This window comes from Pinus tabuliformis, chromosome 3_2, assembly GCF_031772625.1.
Source record: "Pinus tabuliformis cultivar Carrire ecotype Pingquan chromosome 3_2, CPIR1, whole genome shotgun sequence".
NCBI classification, from domain to species: domain Eukaryota; kingdom Viridiplantae; phylum Streptophyta; class Pinopsida; order Pinales; family Pinaceae; genus Pinus; species Pinus tabuliformis.
In genome coordinates, this window is record NC_142302.1 from 642,902,764 (window position 1) to 642,908,507 (window position 5,744).

Sequence of the window (5,744 nt, forward strand, 5' to 3'; positions counted from 1 at the left end):
AAATAAAGACGCAGAATTGATAGAAACTTCTCTTTATTAATACTTCCACTATTTACAGACTTGACTCGCCCTGCACACTCAGTTGCAGGGGTTCGCGCACTCAGCTGCAGACTACTAGGCCTCTGCGCACTCAACTACAGAGCCTCATCCTACGCTACGACCCAAAGCTAGACTTTACACTTTAGAACTATCTCACATACATCATTCTTCCTTAGATATTTCGTGATTAGCTGCCTTAACTACCTAGAGCTTCGCTTTATTTATACAATCCCATGGTCCGTGAACCATGGGTAGATCTTCTACAGCCGACATTGTATTATCAAAATAAGGGTGGACAACCCTATGAATCTTTAACAAAATATGCACTCTGTGTCCATAAAATGCAGAGTCTTTTTATTGGAATTACAAAATTGACCAAAATCTAGGCTCTAAGCCCCAAAACTTCCCTTGGGGGATCCCGCGCCCAACAATGTCAGCTTTCATTATTGGTTGGTTCATAGGGTTTATTTTTTGCGTTATTTTCATCTTGTACATGATGGGAATGTACTTAGTGGTGGTTAATTCATCCTCATTTTTATGATTCCTTCCAAATTATTGGCCTACAGGTTACACTTTTGCTGGTTGATGTGGGATGCCCTAATGTCTTGCTTCCAACGAATATTTTCCCATTGAATTCAACTCATTTATTTGGGAACAAGATCTAGAGTTATTTTATCGGTACCTTAGGCTTTGCAGTCATCAATGGCAGACCCCTTCATGATTGATAGTGGGAATTCATCAATGCCCCCTCATTTATAGATTCTTTCAAGTGTTTGAATTCAACTCCTTTATTCCCACTTGTTAGTTGTACTGGGGTACCTTGACGCTCATTATAATTATTGATGATTTTTCTTGTGTTTGTTAATGATATACATCAATGACCAGTAATCAAACAATTTCTCACATGGTCAAATTAAACTCATTTATTCCCATAGTGTAGAAATGTACCATTTGTGGTCAGTGAAGACCTTGTGTTGTGTCAGCATCTCGGATCACTTGATAGTTCCTTCAAATTTCTTCCAGTGACATCCATACTTATATGTTGCACACTCTTTCAAAAGCATATTAAATGTTGGCACCCGAGTTTTATACAATACCACTACTCCATTCATATGACTTTGGTACTCATGTGGGGATTAGTTATACAACATCGTTTGCACATATATATTATTATATGGTACTAATACATAGCTCTGTTGTGTTCTTTCACGGTTATAATTTGTTGGTCCATTATGTCTTCTTCTGATCATTATCGCACTTATGTATACATCTTGGATCTGCATTATACTTGATTAGCATACATGCTTTACAATCTCTGAGAATGGGTATGCCCACCTTGGATATGAGTTTTATTTTTTACTCCTTTTACAAGTATTTGGTGGAATGGAATCTTGTGATCTCCTCTTAAGCCTTTCAAATGACTCCTCTTTTTTATACTTAATGTATTTTGGTAATCAATCCCCCTTATGACCTCGTACATTAGGGGGCATCTGTTATAAAATATTTTGTCACTCATGTAGACCAGATTCTCTTATATGACTTGGGCATATCCCTTTCCCCTTGTAGACTCGTCCTTATTTCAAAAAAACATTTTTCAAAATCTATACATGACTCTGCCCACAATAAAAACATGTACATATGTGGTTCCTATGAATTATACCCACGTACATATTTTTAAAACTTGAAAAAATATACAAAAAGCTATTTTTGGGGAGAGGTTTACATGTTATACCAAAATCCCACCTACAGGAGCCTATGTCCTAATCAAATTAACTAGTTTTTGATGGTATATATACACCCCATGGCTAGGCCTAATTCATTCCTAATGAGAGGTATCTATATTTTACCCAAATTTCCCCATATCAAGTCTAGAATTTTCTCGTGCTCCTTGCACTCCCTGTCTCCAAGAAACTCTTGTTTCCATGCATAGATGCTCAACTTCTTTATCTAGCATCTTCTTGCACATATTTGAGAGGAGGTATTTGATGACTTGGGATGGATGGATCTGGAAGAAGGTTTCAACGGTGCCTATAATTAGTATCAGGTTGTAGCTTCACCTATTCTTTTTGCTTTCAATTAATAAAGAATCGTGTGTCTTGTTCCCAAATTGCATTGTTATCTTATGAATGTTAATTTGTGATTATGATTATGATGATCTAATATATATATATATAGATACTTTTACTTTGAATTCGGTGATCTACTTGTGTTTCCATGATATATTTGTAGGTTTTCACATTTTAGAATAAGGTTGAGGGTTTGGAGCCTAATAGATCTACTTCAAACGTAGGACCTATGGGTATGTATCAAGTCCATGCTTTCGTGAATTCGAGTGCTTGATCTGATTACATCAGGTTTCTTAGTTATTTTTTATTTTTTCTCATTGGGGCTCTCAACCCTAGCCCTTGGGAACTTTTCCCTTCAACATTGTTTTCCCTATGTGATATAGAAGTTCAAATGAAACTATCATTAAATTAAGAATGATGATGTAGGTTACTGGGATCTATTAAAATTATCAACAAATCTAAGAAATAAAATCATGTTCTATGTTCTTAGAAAATTTAAAAGGTAAAATACCTCTGGATAGAAACCCATTTAAAACATAAAAATTCCAATTAACACAAAAATATATGTGGCAAGCCTTTAACCTAATATGTATCACGAGGAGGAGGCACATGAAAAGTGTACGTAACTTATTTTTTCTTTATTTTCCTAAGTGTAAAATGTTTCTGTATTAATTTTAGATTAATATTAGGTAATAAAGAGTTTAACAAATAGACTCTTTTACAAGATGTGTGAAAACAAAATATTAAACCAACATAAATGATTTTTTAAAGTGATTTTTTGATTGTTTGGTTGATAATGAATGAATGATATTTTAATTTCCACAAGACTAAAAATAGCCTATGAAAGCACTAACTTCCATATTCTTCGCATTTTTCAATTCAAACCTTTTCTTATTCAAATTGATGATGAGTTGACTCATCCTTCTAAAAATCCCCTTGCTAAAAAGAAAATGCCATAAAATCGTTACTAACATATTGCCATAATTTCCCCCTCAGGTCCCTGAAAGCATCACATTCCAAAATGAATTTTTTTTCTGATTCCACTACCCCAAAAGTGAAAAAAATACCCACCCATTCTTCCCAGTGACAAGGGAAGCAATGGTAGTTTGTTATACATTTTATTGAACTGATGAAATGAACAACATCTTTGAAATTTTTGCATTTCCTTCATAAATCTATTGAATGACATGCAGGGATTAATTTTGATAATCCTTTTAATTAATACATTTAATAAGTGCTTAATTAACATCTAATCCATGGTTTAAACTTACCATCCCAATAGAAACAATATAAAGAAACAAGGAACCTAGGGAAAATGGTGTCTGGGAGATTACACCGAGGAGAATGGAACCCAAGAAAGTGATCCTTAGGAGATGTAGTACCATGGTATGTAATCTTGGGGAATATGACACTAGGGAAGTGACCTCGGGGAAAGTGGAATTGGGGATTTTATCCTAGTAAACATGGTAAAAAGGAGGGTATTCTCGAGGAATATCGACCTAATGGATGGTCATACCAGAAATGCAGTAAGGTCATCGAGCCATTTGGCTACCAGTTCTTTGGACAAGTTTAAGTAGAGATGTATGTAGGTCGAAAGGGTCTGAACTGACATGATGTGTACCGAGTGGACCCCACTGGGACATTGGACATTGACCCATCAAGACTTGAAAGAGTTAAGCATATATATGATGGGTCTAGTGTAAATGGGCTGATATTGGCATTTGGCCATCGGTCAAACCATAAACACATTAATATGTTTAGAAACTCGATCTACAATTAAAATTAAAAATAAATTTTGGTAGATGAAGATTGTGATTTTTTAGTGTTATTGTTTGTTTGTGGGTGTGAGGAAAGGTGTATAAATTACACATTAAAAATAGAAAATCTAAAACAATTATAAGTTTGGACCAATCCAAATTCAGTTTATACCAGTCAAATGGTACAAAATTTCAACAAATGGTACAAACAGGGATACACTTGATAAATCTTCTAATGGAACTTTCGTACATGTTGGTTGTGCCCTATGGACCCCATATGGTGGTGGTGTTGCACCACATGAGCTAGGATGGGCCACGTGTGTGCCATGTGGATTTTTATTGATGACATGGCCTCTTTTAATGGGCTAAATTTCTAAGGGGAATAACTTTCTACACATAATTGAATTGAGGTAAATTTTACGTCATTTCAAAGTTCTTGATGAGTTGAATGTAATGGCGGCACTTGTTTTAGAATATAAAGAACTTGGGAAAAAGATTTTTTTATAACCCCATCTTCATAACAGACCTTGGATATCAGGAAAAAATAAGTAGCACTCCCATAAACCAAGATGACATAAGGGGTAGTAGGTGTTACAGAGTCATATTAGAGCAATATGGTAGCACTCCCACAACCCAAGATGAATTAAAGGATGGGATATTCTGCATTAGATATAGGTATGAATACTACCACATGGAGCATGGAGACCTAAGGCATAATCCCCTACTTGCATTCCCCTTTTGGGTGTGCATGAGGAGGTATTGTTGATTTGTGGTAGCATCAGATGTGCTATAGCAATGAAAATTGATGGAGAGGCTAAAGCGCATGAGATATCCAAGACCCAGAAATGATTTGGGGAAATTCCACTCGATTAGAGAGATATTAAAATAATTAACATTTTTAATGGAGTTCCTAAGTCTAAACTTAGGAAAATTAAAATATTAATGGGTATTAATGTAAAATTGGGTGAGAAAGTTCTAAATGACATGGATCAATCCAAATCTAATCTTAGCCATTGATTAGAGAATTAATCTCATTCGTTGAAGACTTAACTGGAAAAGTATAAGAGGAAGCTTGAGGGTCAGTTGGAGATACACCAAGATTGATCAGTCAGTTCGATTTTCTGGAGCGGGTTTTGCTGAGAAAATTCGAACAAGTGATCTGAGTTGCAGTGAGGGGCAGTGAGTACATAGTAGAGAGGCAAAGATAGTGTGAGAGGTTCAGTGCAGTGAATGAAGAGGCTGACGCAGAGGCAGCCAGAGCTATGCAGATGCAGCAGGAGCCACACAGAGGCAACTAGAGACTGCGCAGAGGCTAAGCGGCCTGCGTGGGTGACACAAAAGGTCAAAGAGTTGACACAGAGAGGCATAAGGCTGATGCATAGGGTTCTAGAGCTACACTAAGGCTAGCAGGGCTGACACAGAGCCTTGGAGAAGTGCCGGAAGGATTTTCGTGTGGTAGACTTACTGAATATCTATCCCCAAGAAGAGGTATTACTATCGTGTAAAAATCTTTGTTGGGTGAGCCAGCTTCACACCCTAGTTTTACTCAAGAAATTTGCATAATAATAAAACCCTCATAACTGCTGCACCAGTTTTCCTACATTGGGTTTTTCCGGGGACAATTATCCAAAAATAATGTTGTCCCTTGTGTGTTTGTCTAGTATTTCAGTTGTTGATTTGTATATGAGTTAAGGCTACATCTGTGTTTATTTTCAGTATTTATATTTATAAATAACTTGTTAATGTAATAAACAAGTAGGAGAATTTAAACCAGAGGATGCAGTAGGGATTTCTAATGTGTCAGACTTAGAAATTTCAACAGGTACAAGGAGGTTTTTTCTGTGTGCAATATTAGTCATTATTGACAATGGATTTCCTTCAT